This window comes from Lipotes vexillifer, unplaced genomic scaffold (assembly GCF_000442215.2).
Source record: "Lipotes vexillifer unplaced genomic scaffold, Lipotes_vexillifer_v1.1 scaffold388, whole genome shotgun sequence".
NCBI lineage: Eukaryota > Metazoa > Chordata > Mammalia > Artiodactyla > Lipotidae > Lipotes > Lipotes vexillifer.
The window spans coordinates 1,153,143-1,168,643 of NW_006773582.1; the positions used below are offsets into that span (position 1 = coordinate 1,153,143).

General features: G+C 45.8%; 1 protein-coding gene across 1 annotated transcript in view; it reads left to right on the forward strand.

Annotated features, from left to right (window-relative positions):
- The first annotated feature begins 1,356 nt into the window (after positions 1-1,356).
- The window catches only part of LPP (LIM domain containing preferred translocation partner in lipoma), a 641,451-nt gene continuing 627,306 nt past the window's right edge, over positions 1,357-15,501 (forward strand). The window contains exon 1 of the mRNA XM_007448432.1: positions 1,357-1,444. The gene's annotated coding sequence lies outside the window, so the exon portion shown is untranslated. The remainder of the gene's footprint in view (positions 1,445-15,501) is intronic.

Genomic DNA, 15,501 nt, shown 5'->3' on the forward strand with positions numbered 1-15,501 from the left:
GGCCATTTTTCAGGTACTTGTGGTGTGCTTGCAAAAATGGAAAACAAGTGATCAAAATAAATGTCAGGACTGTTCGATAGGCTGGACAGAAGCTGCTTTTAGAGCACATAGTTGCACAATTTTGGGATATCTACCCAATTTGTAGATGAGAGAATATAAGCTACGAGAGGAGAACAGATTTGTCCAAAGTGCTAAGGAGCGACTGATCTGGGCTTAGGGCTTGGGTGCCCTTGCTCCCTGACCAGTGGTGTTTATTGCTTGAAGGTTGCCTTGGGATGAGAAAAAGCACCGTCACGGTGAAGGCCCAAAAAGCAGCAAGTGGGCGATGATTCTGAACAATGGCTCATCTGACCTACAGAAAGCCTTTACAGCCAACAGTAGAATAAGATCGTGCTGAGAAATAGAACCACTAGGAAGCCAAGATACGGATTCCTTCTCTGAGCAGACCCCGACTTCCCCACACTGCCATTTCATCTCTCTCCTTTCTTCTCTAATTCAGTCTGGGGTCATTTCAGACCACATTCATCCCTGATTGACTCCACTGGTTCAATTTAGTCACTGGACACTTTTCAGGACCTTCGGGTTAGAATGAATCTTACAAACTAAGGGAATGAATCTTACAAATTAAATTGGGCATGTCACCCTACTGTCCACCGCCCCCCCCCCACCCCAGTTTTCTCCTGGAAGTCTGGTTTTATTCTAGGTCTTCTTGCCTGGTGTCTGTCCTATGAAGAACTCATGCGAAACTAAGTTCCCAGGAGGACTCTAGGCCCAAGGGGGTCAGGGATCGGGGTCCAAGGGTTGTTTTCGTACTCAGCTGCCACTGAAAGAACTGTGGCCTGGATTCTTGGTGACCTCTTCAGGTGCATCCCCCTAAACACCCCCCCACCCATTAATAAATTGACTTCATAAATGTAGTTGCATTCTAGATGGCCCCATTCCTAAGATGAACTTAAAGCCTTTCAAACCAGGCACTTCGTTGTCTGGACAGGGGAGCCTTTTTCCTGTAACAGGAGAGCCTGTGGAACAGTTGAGACTCCACTTCTTTGGGGGTTAATCATTCACTCTGAGTAAGGAATTCTGTCTTTAGTGGGGCATGTTCTTCAAGTGCCAGAGGAGAGAAGGGTGATTTTTCTGACATCCTCCAGCCTGCTTCTCCATATATGGAAATGTTTACCCACCACACTGATCTATTGGAAGGGAAGGAGGTGACTCAGGGTTTAGGAGAAGCAGGATTTGAATTCTTGCTTCCAGAAACAAAGTCGCCCCCTCCCCCCACCCCTCCCCCTTCTTTCCTTTGCCCCTTGTTCTGGGAGCAGAGGAGAGAAGGTTTCAGTACTGTTCCCCTCGGGCCTGGGGACCACCTCCCTGCAGCGGGACTCAGGGTGTGTGAGAGAGAGTGAGGGCCAGCGGAAGGCCAGCTGCCTGTGGGGCCTGACGGCGCGTGAGTATATCATTATTGCCAGAGCCAGTGACATTTCTGCCCGCAGACCCACGGCTCAGAGTCCTGAGGGCTGGTTCGCTTGCATGGTGATGGGGCATGTGGCTGGGAGCGCTAGCTGCTTTCATTTGGGGTGTGGACAGCTGCTTTCCCAGGGTAATACTTCTCACGGTGGGATTTAGAGACGGGCTATGCCTGAGGAAAAATTCTATTCGTATATTAAAAATTAGAGAGTTATTCCTCCCACCTGAGGCCTAACTTAATTTGGGGAGAAAGATAATTTGGGAGTGTTGTTGTCTGTCTGATTGCTAGGGCTAGAGTAGCACCCCAGAAGGGGTGTTTGTGGACACTTGGGGAGGGCTAGTTTTATCTTGAAAAGCAGAGTTATGGTTGGTCTTAAGAGTACGCAAAAGGTTTCTGTCTGTATAGCATTTGCACGGCATCCACTCTGCAATAAATACCTGGTGTGTGGACACTGCGTAGATCTGATGGACTGCCAGAGTTGGGATGATTTGATTGATCTGTTTCATTTTACAGCATGATGGTGGGCAGGGGAGGCTCAGGAGTGCAGCTCACCTGCCTCGCAGGTACATGGCTACTTAGGTGGGATTAGAATCCAGATCTTTTTATGCTCGGGTCATTCCTCCTTCTACTACGTGGAAGCTGCCCCTTCAGACAAAGGCAGAGAAGATGCGCATTTTGCAGATGAGGAAATTGGGACTCAGGATGCCAAAGTTGCCCACACTTATTGATCTAATTTGTGAGAAATTGAGAACTGGAACCAAGTTCTCCCAGGTCAGACCTCTTTCTATCACGTTACATGGACTGAAAGGTTTGAATTTGTTGGTTTTTCAATTTCACTTTTTTTTTTTCTTCTTTGGTTTCTACTTACTCTTTTCTTCTTTGGGTCATGTGAATATTGTTTGAATGTGAGCTGCTACCTTCCCATCTGCTTTGCTGCCTGTTATCTTTTTCTTTCCTGAAAGAGGATGATAGCTTGTCCAAGAGGAGGAACTGAATACTGGAGGCCTTTACTTCAGCTTTACCCGTGGAGGTGAAATTATGCGCAGGCCTTGAAAGAAACTGATCAGGGCTTTCCATCTAAGCCTCTCCCACTATTCTTAAAGCTGCAAGAATTCTGGAGTATAGTTCCCATTCATAGGTGAGCCCTGATTCTGAATAGATTTTAAACACACACACACACACACACACACACACACACACACAGAGAGAGAGACTTCTTTAGCCTTCTTTGATGTGACAGCAGCATTCGACAGAGACCAAGACCAAGAGGGCACCACCCCACTACAGTCCCCCAGATGTTACACGGCCCTAATGAGTAACTCTTAGTAGTCAGATCAGTTTCTGATCAGCTTGGGGGCCCCTTTCTCTAGTGCAGGAAAGATGTTGGAGATGTGTTTTGGAGAAGTGCTTTGATGCCCATGGCGTTAGGTGACAGATCACAATAGAGGGGAGAAAGTGCTCTGACACCTGGGCTTGTGTGGTCGGTGAGGAAGGGAGGGGAAGCAGCTCTCTGAGCGGCTCTGAAGCACGGGGGAGACAGGGACTTCCCTCCCGGGAACCTGCACGCACCCCACCTCCTACCCGCTGTGCCTGGGCCCGCTGTGCCTGGGCCATGATTGTAGGCTCTGTTCACCAGGTGGGAGGAGCCTACCTTGAAGCATGGAGGCTTGGGATGTTTTCCCGCTGTGATGCTGACCATGGGCACCAAGAGGTTAGGGTTGGTAGTAGCAATGGGAATGCTTTGACTGCCCGTAAGGAGAACTGACATGCATTGACTGCTCTCTGGGTGCCAGGCACTGGGCTAAGCACTTGACCTACGTTGATTTACCACTACAGCTACCTGTGAGTAGGTACTATTTGGGGGGGTGGGGTGTGTATTTACTTATTTATTTAAAAATTATTTGATTGAAGTGTAGTTGTTTTACAATGTTGTGTTAATTTCTGCTGTACAACAAAGTGATTCAGTTGGTACTATTGTTTTAATTGTATTTTTAATTTTGGTATAACGATTTTTACCATCTTAACCTTTTTTTTTTTTGCGTTACGCGGGCCTCTCGCGTTGCGGAGCACAGGCTCAGGACACGCAGGCTCAGCGGCCATGGCTCACGGGCCCAGCTGCTCCGCGGGGATCTTCCCGGACTGGGGCACGAACCCATGTCCCCTGCATCGGCAGGCGGACTCCCAACCACTGCGCCACCAGGGAAGCCCAATCTTAACCATTTAAAAAAAATTTTTTTAAATTTATTTTATTTTTGGCTGTGTTGGGTCTTCGTTGGTGCGCGCGGGCTTTTCTCTGGTTGCGGCGAGCAGGGGCTACTCTTCGTTGTGGTGCACGGGCTTCTCACTGCGGTGGCTTCTCTTGTTGCGGAGCACGGGCTCTAGGCACGCAGGCTTCAGTAGTCGTGGCATGCGGGCTCAGTAGTTGTGGCGCACGGGCTTAGTTGCTCCGCATCATGTGGGATCTTCCCGGACCAGGGCTCGAACCTGTGTCCCCTGCATTGGCAGGCAGACTCTCAACCACTGAGCCACCAGGGAAGCCCCATCATCTTAACCATTTTTAAGTGTACAGCTCAGTAGTGTTCAGTACAGTCATATATTGGACAACCAATCTCTAGAATGCTTTTCCTCTTGGCAAAACTGAAACTCTGTACCCATTAAACTTTTACTCCTCATTTTCCCCTCCCCCAGCCCCTGACAGCCATCATTCTGCCTTGTGTCTCTTTGAATTTGAATTTTCTAGGTATCTTATAGAAGTGGAATCATACAGTATTTGTCCTTTTGTGACTGGCTTATTTCACTCAGCATAATATCTTCAGGGTTCATCTATGTTGTAGCATTTGTCAGAATGTCCTTCCTTTTTATGGCTGAATAGTAATAAATTGTATATATACCACCACATTTTATTTATCCACTTAGGTACTATTTTTTACCTCCATTTTATAGCGGAAGAACCTGAGGCTTTGAGGAGTTCATAAGTTGTCCAACATCATGCAGTCAGTAGTGGGGCTGGGATCTGAACCCAGGTCGTGTGGCTTTAGAGTGCATGTGATCAGGAGTAAGCAGATGGTGGAATTCAGCTGGCAAGAGTGTGAAAAACCAGGGTGATTCTCACCTGGGTGGTGACACCTCATCACACAGTGCTGTGACATTTCAGTAACCAAGTGTTCCCAAGGACCATATGTACACAGGTATTTCCCTCTGGTTTATATTGGCCTCTGGGAAGCTCAGAGCCAAATGTGAAGCCCACCTCTAGCAAATGGTATGAGACATATGGCTTATATTTCTGTCCCTTTCCTTCACCTTATTTTTCCATCTCCCTTCCCAATTTTATTACTTCAAAAAAAAAAAACCATGAACGGTGTGCATCTTTTGTCAGGTATTTCTGATTTTTTCTGGAACAAGGCAGAATATATAAATCGATGACATGATATCAGGTATTTTTGTTATTATTATTGTCTAAGGAATAACTGGTCTGTGGAGCAGTGGACTAAAAAGGGGATTTTCTAACCTGACTCTGCTGTTAACTCAGTGTCTAACTTGGGCGAAGGCGCATGCACCTTTCTGAGTCTCAGTTTTCCCACCTGGAAGATGGGGCTGCAGTTGATGACAGCGAACATTTTGTCTGTCCTGAGCCCTGCTCTAGGCGCTCCACATGATTTATCTCCTTTAATTCTCCCCACACTCCCACAAGGCAGGTGCTGTTGTCCCCTCCCGCCCCACCCTTAATATTCTTTTTCTTTTTTTCCTTATTAATTAATTAATTTATGGCTGCGTTGGGTCTTCATTGCTGCATGAGGGCTTTCTCTAGTTGCGGCGAGCGGGGGCTACTCTTCGTTGCGGTGCACGGGCTTCTCATTGCAGTGGCTTCTCTTGTTGCGGAGCATGGGCTCTAGGCGCGCAGGTTTCAGTAGTTGTGGCACGTGGGCTCAGTAGTTGTGGCTCACGGGCTCTAGAGCACAGGCTCAGGAGTTGTGGCTTAGTTGCTCCGCGGCATGTGGGATCTTCCCGGACCAGGGCTCAAACCCATGTCCCCTGCATTGGCAGGTGGATTCTTAACCACTGCGCCACCAGGGATAGTCCTGTTGTCCCCTTTTTAGTTGAGATAAATAAGGCCTAGAGAAGTGGGAAAACTTGCCTGAACTCCTACAGCTCCTGAGTGCAAGGCATCAGTGATCTGCGTCTGACTCCGAAGCCCAGGATGTTAGCCGCAGTGCTGGGCTACTTGCCTTGAAGCAGCCTTTGAGGCTTCTGTCATCTGTGGCATGCGTTCATCTAATTTCATTAAGTCTTTATTGGATTCCCAATTATGTGCCTCTTACTGCTCTGGGCGCTGATCCAGTATTGGGCTTAGAGTGAAGAAAAAGACACACAAAACAATGATCCCTTGGAACTTACATTCTAGTAGGGTTGTGTGGAGGAGGCGGATAATAGATGAACATGTAAACAGCAGAGAATAATAAGTAACGCTTAGGAGGGTTCACAGAGGGTGCTCTGCCCGTGAGGGAATGAGGAAGAGCCCAGGAAGTGATGTTTAAGCTGAGCTCTGAATGACAAGGAGCCAGCCATGGGAAAATCGGGGTTGGGCGGGGAGCATTGTAGGCAGAGGGCAAGGCCAGTGCCAGGGCTGTGGAGTGGGAATGAGTTTGTGTTTGAGGAACAGAGGAGACCAGTGTGCCAGAAGGTAGTGGACTGCTGGGGGAGAAGCATGAGATGAGGGCAAGGCCGTGGCTGGTAGGTGTCAGTGAGCTTGAGAAGGGGCTTGGCGCTGAGTTGAGGTGTGATGGGAAGCGTCTGAGTTACGTTTACCAGCGTCATTCTGACTTCTGTGGGGGAAACGCATTGCAAGGAGTAGAAGCAAGCCATAATCCAGGTGAAAGGTGGTAGTCACAGTGACTAGGGTAGTCGAAGTGGAACCAGAGAGAAGGGGATGGGTTCATGACATGCTTTGGTGGGATCGTCTAACTCTGTAGGATGTCAGGTGCAGTTTCCTCCAGAGAAATGTCAGGCTCAAGTGGGCAGCAATCTGAGAGACCCCGATGGAGGTGGAGTGGGGTGCGCAGACTTGCAGCTGGTTTGGACTAAGGAGTCTGAGTGCCCCCCGCTTTGGTTTCTAGCCTTGAGCTTCTGGCCAAGGACCTGAGGGCAGTGGCTTCCTGCCTCTGACTTCCTGGCTGAGAGCTGCTGGAACGCCCCACGATGAGCCCCGCAGAACATGCCGCTTCCTTTGCTCTTTCTGGGTATTTGTATAAAGCATTCTTTCCCACCAAGGATACAGAACATCAGAGTGATGTTGACTGCATGGGCCATATTTAACATACCGTTTTTCCTTGATGTGTCCTCTGTTCTTACAGAGACTCCTGCCTCCGGTAAACTCTGTGGTGAGGCGCCTTCAACTACCCTGTCAGATGGATTTAGAAGGCTTGGTGGGGGCCTGGAAGAGCTGGGGCTTCAAAGCCCCACCTTGCCTTGGGGACCCTGGTCCAAGGGTACCCCTCAGCCCTCCTCTTTTATTTACATTTGAATTCACACTTGCTGGCCCTTGCCCTGTAAATCCTTTTAATGGGCTGGACTTCCCTGTAAGTACTCCGATTTTCAATGGAGAAACTGGTCTCAGAGAAGTTAGGTGATTAGTCAGTGTTAGGTAGTGGCTGAGTCAGTTTGGGAATCCAAGATTCCTGACCGAGCCTCGTGCTCTGGCCACCAGGCCAAAGTGACCTAGCATGTGACCTCTTTTCCCAGGGTGTCTCATGGCGATCTTATACTGCACTTGGCCTAAGCCTGGAGATACTCAGAGATTATAGACAAAGTCATCTGAAATTCACTCCTGAGGCTTCTTGACAAACTCCTCTTCAAATAGTTTGCAGTCTATAGTTGCCAGTGTTGTTGTTTTGTTTTTTTGTTTTGTTTTCTTTTTGGTTTTTTTTTTTTTGCAGTACTCGGGCCTGTCACCGCTGTGGCCCCTCCCATCGCGGAGCACAGGCTCCGGACGCGCAGGCCCAGCGGCCATGGCTCACGGGCCCAGCCGCTCCGCTGCACGTGGGATCCTCCCGGACCAGGGCACGAACCCACGTCCCCTGCATCGGCAGGCAGACTCTCAACCACTGCGCCACCAGGGAAGCCCTGTTTTTTGGGGGTTTTTTTATACTCTTTTAGCATCATCTCTTAAAAACAATGTTTTGTTTTTGCTCACTTGAATTTCTTTTAAAATTTCTCTCGTATATTACCCATTCATTTAGTCAACAAACATTTATTGAGTTCTTACTGTATGCCAGGCATTGTGCTAGGTGCTGGGGATGGATTCAAAGATAATTTGGAGGCGTATGGGAGTGGATAATTACAGCACAGTGAGATAAGTGCTATAATAGAGGGATATATAAGGAACTAGAAATAGCACTATGAATAACATCTCTGAACAAATTGCCTTCTTTTTTTCCTTTTGGATTATTCCCTTATGTATATTGCCCAAAGTGGGATTACTGGGTCATTTAAAAGATGAAAACAATTTGGCACAAAAAGATGTAATGACTTTGCCTGGGGAATATAGCTCAATTTTCAACAGGGGGAAAATTGTTGACAATTCCAGATTTAGATGCTTCACCAGGAGGATTGGGCAGTTTTTATACTATTTCTATCAATGTGGTGGCTTTCAGGGGGAGCACCTATTCTAAACATGTCACCCCACATGTAGAAACACATATCCTTATATTTAATCTCACAGATTCCTTGTTAATGCTCACAAGAACCTAGCTACGTAAGTATGATCGTTTCCATTTTACAACTGTGGAAACTGCCTTCATTAAAAGGAAGTTCGCATTCCATAGTTAATTAGTGGAGAATCCAAGAATCAAGTGTAAGGTCTTTTGATTCTATAACTCCCGTCCTGTACTCCATGCTCTTTTTACCAACTGGGGGGTACTTATGCTCCAGCGAGGGCCTGGAATTCATTTAGTTATCTGTAGAAACTCTTCTGGAGAAGGTCAGGGTCCATGAGATAGGTGTAGAAGTCCTAACCTCCAGAGGGTCCAGGGTCCCGCTGTACATTGACCTGAAAGGACCTGAAGGCCCTTTATTCCCGACTCTGGCCCAGGTCCTGAAAGGTTAGTGCATGGTCTTAGCACTGAAGCACAGAATCCCAAGGAAAGCTGAGACCATGCCACAGTCCTGCTTTGAAACATTTATTATTTTCCTAGTATATTTAGCGGTATTTCCCTGACTTTTAATTCACTTATTTTGTTATTCGTAACATTTTCCTAGTATTTTTGGCATTTGAGCAAAAACTCCTGCCCCTGCTACCCAGGGCTCATCATAACCAGACAGCAGTAGCTTGTGAACACCCTTGATGTTCCCGCTCACTCATGTTTTCACCTTCATGCTGTAACTCCCGCTGTTCTTTTAGCCTGAGATGAACTCTCCCATCTTCATCCCTAGAACTCCTGCTTCTCCTGTAAACTTCTGCACAGATGCCACCTTCTGAATGAAGTAACCTCTGATCACCATCCGTTCCCTACCATCCATACTCCCTTAGAAGCGGTCTCTCTGTTCTGCTAACTCACAACACAGTGGGCCAGGAGGCAATAAAGTATAACCGCATGGTGCTTACAGGCATGGGATCTGGCTTTGAGTTTTGGCTGTGATGCTTCCTAGCTGTGTGATTTGTTAGGTCAGTTAACCTGATGAGTTGCCTCATCTGTCAAGTGGGTACAAATAATCACACCAAGCCACAGGTTGTTATGAAGATTTGTACTGTTATCTGTGCTTCTTCTATGGCACCTGCCATCACCTACTTTATGTTTTATCTCTGTTTCTAGACTGGGAGCTCTTTAAGGGCAGGAGGGGTCACATCTTGCTTGTGCCTTTGACATATGGGACCTGCCACAAAGTCTCCTTTAAGGGAAAGGTTTCCTTATAACATCACTGGTGGCATCACTCAGTTCAGGCTCATTATAAGGCCCCAGTCACGTGGTGCCAGCCTGGCTGGGAGCTCTGTGATATGGAGCTTTGAGCACACATACTATGTGCTGGATAGGCCTCTGGCTCCTGCTTCTTGAGTGACAGAAAAGAGGCTAGAGCTTGTGTTTAGCCTGTGTTCTTCTGGTTCATCACATTGGGTAGTGCTGACTGACGTTTCCCTAAAGGCAGAATGGAAATCCCGTTTGGAACACGAGACTTGGTTTCTTTTCTGGGTCTTCCATGGGTGAGTGTTCCGGACTAGAGGAAAGTGTCAATGGAGGGGTGGGTTTGGGGCAACTCTGAGGGCCACCCACTCCTCTGACTTCTCTGGGTGGGGCCACAGAGAAGGGTCCCTCCAGAGGAAGCTTTCGTTTAGACACTCCCACCCTTGCTGTGCTTGGAAGCTGATTATGGAAGGGGATTCAGTTCCATCTAACTTTCTCTTGTGTCATTTTCCAAAATGCAGTAGCCATGAGTCTCAAGAGCCCGTGTTTTAGCCTGGCACACAAGGTCCTCCATGCTCTGGCCACAGCATTCCTTTCCAGCCTCATGTCCCACCACCTCCCTCCATGTTTTTTGCCACTGGCCTTACCAGATTAGTCACTTTCCCCAAGAAGAACACCCTGAACTCATCTCCTTAAGGCCTTAGCACACTGTGTTCTCTGGGCCTATTTCCCTCCTCCTCATACGTGGAAATCCTCTCGGGTCTTCAGGCCCAGTTTAGAAGGCATCATCCGCAGAGCTCTTCCTGACCCTCAAAAGGACACTGCACGCACTGGTCCTTTGCACACTTTTCCTTCTGTCTGGTCACGGGCGAGTGTGTCCCTCTTGAACCTGTGAGCTCTTTGAGAGCTTAAGGCATGTCTGACTCAGCGCCTATATCTGCGAGGCCCGTACACTGTGCCTTCTTAAGGACAGGAGGTGCCAGCAAATGCCTGTTTTGTGCACCTCTGAATGCAGGGCATCTGACATCGTGGCAGCTAACAGTTGCGCCGGGGGGTGTTCAGAAGCTTATGCTAGGATTACCCGTGATTCATTTGATCATGAGCCTAGACATTTGAATAATGTTTTTGAGTTGCCCTGATATTAGCTCATTGCTAACCTTCCTCAGGCCTGCTTCTCACATACCTGGCAGATGTCTGCTTAGTGCCAGGGCTCTGAGCTCTTTATTTCACTTAAGACATAGCAGCAAGATCATATGGCAGCTTCTATTTTTAGTTTTTTGAGGAACCTCCATACAGTTTTCCATAGTGGCTGCACCAATTTATGTTCCCACCAACAATGTAGGATTGTTCCCTTTTCTCCATATGATCCAGCAATCCCAATCCTGGGTGTATATCTGGACAAAACTATAATTCAAAAAGATACATGTACCCCTATGTTTATAGCGGCACTATTCACAATAGCCAAGATATGGAAACAACCTAAAAGTCCATTGACAGATGAATGGATAAAGAAGATGTGCTATATATACACAATGGAATACTACTCAGCCATAAAAAAGAACGAAATAATGCCATTTGCAGCAACATGGATGGACCTAGAGATTACTATACTAAGTGAAGTAAGTCAGAAAGAAAAAAAACAAATATCATATGATACCATTTACATGTGAAATCTAAAATATGACACAAAAGAACCTATCTACGAAACAGAAACAGCCTCACGGGCATAGAGGACAGACTTGTGGTTGCCAAGGGGAAGGGGAGGTGGGGGAGGGATGGATTGCAAATCTGGAAGTAGCAGATGCAATCAATTATATATATGGATAAACAACAAGGTCCTACTGTATAGCACAGGGAACTATATTTAATATCCTGTGATAAACCATATTGGAAAAGAATATGAAAAAGAATATACATATATACATACATATCTGAATCACTTTGCTGTACAGCAGAAACTAACACAACGTTGTAAATCATCTCTACTTCAATAAAGTAAATTAAAAAAAAAGAACATAACAGCAGGGTGACATTCAAGAAGGATCTATCTGCTTTTAATGTGAACATTTTTTAGTTTGCAAGTTCAGACTTTGTTTTAAAATGTGAACACAGCAGAAGATTATTTTTTGAGGTATATTTCTGCCTCTAGCAGAATAGCTGTCCATAGTATAGTTTTAACTGCAACATAATAAAACACAGGTCGTGGAGCTTGATTTTGAAGACTTGGGGTCAAGTCTTGGCTTTACCATTTACTAGCCCCCAAATCTTAGACGGTTGTTTGACTTCCCTGACCCTTAGTTTCCTCAGTGGACAATTGGGAAATCTTTTTCATAGGGCTGATGGACAGTTGAAATGAGGTCTTGGGCATTAAATTGGGGTTTTTACTACTGTCTGGCTCATCAATTGGATTCGAAGGACATTTTTAGATACCAGTTCCAAAGAGTTTGCTTTTGGTGGAAAATGCATGGATGTGTAAGTTTTCAGGCATGTATTTTATTTTATTTTTTGGATGACAAAATAAATGAATTAACAGTCAGGGGACACACAGTATCTAGCAGGCCTAGTGCACATACACGGCTTATAAGACTCAGTTATAGTTCTAATAAATTAGAACCACAGAACCATAGGCTTTGAGAAATTGTAGATAGACGCTTTGGAAGATGAGGGGGTGAGAATTGATTAATGCACACTGCCTGCAGGCTCTGTGCTTTGCATGCTGGGTATGGCATCCCAAGAAATGATTTCATACACCCTGATGGGTAGGTGATATTAGCCCCACTTTGAAGACAGGAAAGCTTGAGCTCAGGGAGGTTTAATAATTTACACAGGTCCCATAGCAAAGCCTTGAACTTCGCCCTGTACTTGTGATGGCCTCTAGAAATCCTTTGCTTTTACAGAAGTGACAAGACCTGCCTTTATACCTTCATTCCAGGGCAGCCACAAGTTCTGGGCCAGATAAAGCAGTGGAAATCGGCAGTCTTAATGTCCCATAACTTGCTTAATGAGTCTAGAAGAGTGTCTTGACTTTTCCTGCCAGGAATCTGCTCATTTGGAGCTCCTTTGACTATACTCATTCATCAGCCTTTACTTCTCTTTCTCCCTTTTGGGGAGATATTTGCCATTGGCCAGCTGCACTTTTGAGGTCAGGGATGTATTTGAAGATGACTTCATATTTTCTTGAAGAAAAAAAATTACAGGTGGAAATGAAATCTGTTGAGCATTTCCCATCGTCTCCTCCAACATGTGGTAGTGGGAAGAGGCAGCACGGGGCTGGGAGGTAGGGAGTTCTCACCTGGCACCTATCACTGACCGGTGAGAGGACTTGGGCCAAGCCTTCCTTTCCCTTTCAGGGTTTCAGCGTCTTCATCTGTAAACAGTGAGGGCACCATCAGGTGACTCCTAAGATTTTAAAACTCTGCATGTCTTGTGGTGTCAAAACCATCAATTTCTGCTGCGCTGCGTAATCCTGCAGCTGTTTCTCTGCTACTTGTCAATCTTCAGGCGTAATCTATCCAACAATGTATAATTTTTTAAAGGGAAGCTTTTATAGACACTTCTGAAAATAAAATGGGGGGGAATAAATGGATGTTAAAAAATAGAAAACAACCAATTAAATGGTGTATAGTATGTAATTCTCCTTGGAAACTTACAGAGAAATCGAGGCGCACTTTAACAACTGGTAATTTAAATTGCATTTGAACTCTGCTAATGGTGTGTTTGCATGAGAACTTCAATCATTTCACAGTGGTTTTGTAGCAGAACTGCTTGTTCTCTTTATGGAAAAGAAGAAGAAAAATTGTTAGAAGAAAAGGTGACAGTGGAAAAGGGTAACCCTGTTCATTTGCGCCTGGAGAGAAGCTAGCCAGTGCCTGAGACATTGCCCCAGGCCCAAGGTGGAGAGCTTTACCTTTCAGCGAGGTTAGAAAATCTGGGAAGTCAGCTGCCCTTTGCTGCTGTTGTAGAAACTGTATGATTGATACCTCCCTCTGCAAGGAGAAGCTTAGGTTTCCTGGGGCTTGGAGGTGGGGTCTTTTTGTTTTTATTTATTTATTTATTTTGAGATTTCACTGTTCACAGAGCCAGTGTTGGACTCCTCACATTCCATCTCCTCAGCAAGTTTGAAATTATGCCTTTCTCTCATTTTAGTGAGATGGCTTTGAAGTTTCGAATGCCTGTCAAGAGTGCTAGCTCTCAGGAAACACATTGCTTTGCTGGACTCACCTTGATTATACTCCATTTTCCCAACTTAGTCTCTTTCTGCTGTTGGGCTGTACGCAAAAACTTTTTTTTTTTTGTTAACATCTTTATTGGAGTATAATTGCTTTACAATGGTGTGTTAGTTTCTGCTGTATAACAACGTGAATCAGCTATACATATACATATGTCCCCATATCTCCTCCCTCTTGCGTCTCCCTCCCACCCTCCCTAACCCACCCCTCTAGGTGGTCACAAAGCACTGAGCTGATCTCCCTGTGCTATGCAGCGTCTTCCCACTAGCTCTCTATTTTACATTTGGTAGTATATATAAGTCCATGCCACTCTCTCACTTCGTCCCAGCTTACCCTTCCCACTCCCCGTGTCCTCAAGTCCATTCTCTACGTCTTTGTCTTTATTCCTGTCCTGCCCCTAGGTTCTTCAGAACCTTTTGTTTTTTTTTTAAGATTCCATATATATGTGTTAGCATATGGTATTTATTTTTCTCTTTCTGACTTACTTCACTCTGTATGACAGACTCTAGGTCCATCCACCTCACTATAAATAACTCAATTTCCTTTCTTTTTATGGCTAATATTCCATTATATATATGTGCCACATCTTCTTTACCCATTCATCTGTCAGTGGACACCTGGGTTGCTTCCATTTCCTGACTATTGTAAATAGAGCTGCAAAGAACATTGTGGTACATGACTTTTTGAATTATGGTTTTCTCAGGGTATATGTGCCCAGTAGTGGGATTGCTGGATCACATGGTAGTTCTATTTTTAGTTTTTTGAGGAACCTCCATACTGGTCTCCATAGTGGCTGTATCAATTTACCTTCCTACGAACAGGGCAAGAGGGTTCCCTTTTTTCCACACCCTCTCCAGCATTTATTGTTTGTAGATGTTTTGATGATGGCCATTCTGACAGGTGTGGGGTGATGCCTCATTGTAGTTTTGATTTGCATTTCTCTAATGATTAGTGATGGTGAGCATCCTTTCATGTGTTTATGCAAGAGCTTTGAAGCCGGTGTTCTGAGGTCTGGGTGTGTAAGTCCTGGTTTTCCTCTGAAGCTGATTGCGTGGCTGATGGCAGGTCTCTGGCCAGCGAGTGTGGGTGACTTCTTCTGTTACAGTGGCCGTACCTCGGTCCAGTGGAGCGAGCCCTGGACTTGAGCCCTGGGCTGCCTGCCACTCACTAATGGTGCGCTCCTGGGTGGCCACCTCCCTCCTCTGGCCCCCAGGTTCTTCTCTTGTCCGTTGGAAGAGTTGAAGTGGGTCATTTTTAAGGTCTCTCTCAACTTTGAGCTTGTACAGGTATTTGAAGATTGAATGGGATCATATTCACAAAACAATTGTATGATTGGTTCAATACTGTTTAAAATGACAGCAATGAAAATGGGAGTAGTCATTTTTCTGGTATGTCGATTTCCCCCGTGTCTACAAAAGACACATTTTGTGACAACCAGCTACCCTGGAATACTTGTCTGTTGGAATATAGATTGCAGAATCCATAGCAAAATACTGATTGTTCTTAATGAAATAAATAAAGTCCTCCAGTAATGAGGACTTCCCAGGAAGCATCAAGGTTGTCCAGCCCTCTGCTGCTCACTGGCTCTCATGTTTTGGGCAAGGAAACTGAGGTTCACAGCGGCCACTAGATCCCATAGTTAGAAATCTATCTCCAAACTCATACTCCTCGTCTCTTTTTATTTATTGTAGTTCAGATTTTACTGTTAATTTTTTCTTGCCTAAAATGTGAGTATCTAATTGATCTATCTCTTTCACTTCTGATATTATGATGAAGCCATATTCCCCCCGAAAGCTGAGGTATGAACACTGGGGTACCAGCATTCTCTTTCCTCATCATTCTAAGGCACATTAGTGGAATAGAAGTGCCAGGAGCTGACTGGCCGCTTAGGAGATACGGAGGTCAGCCACTA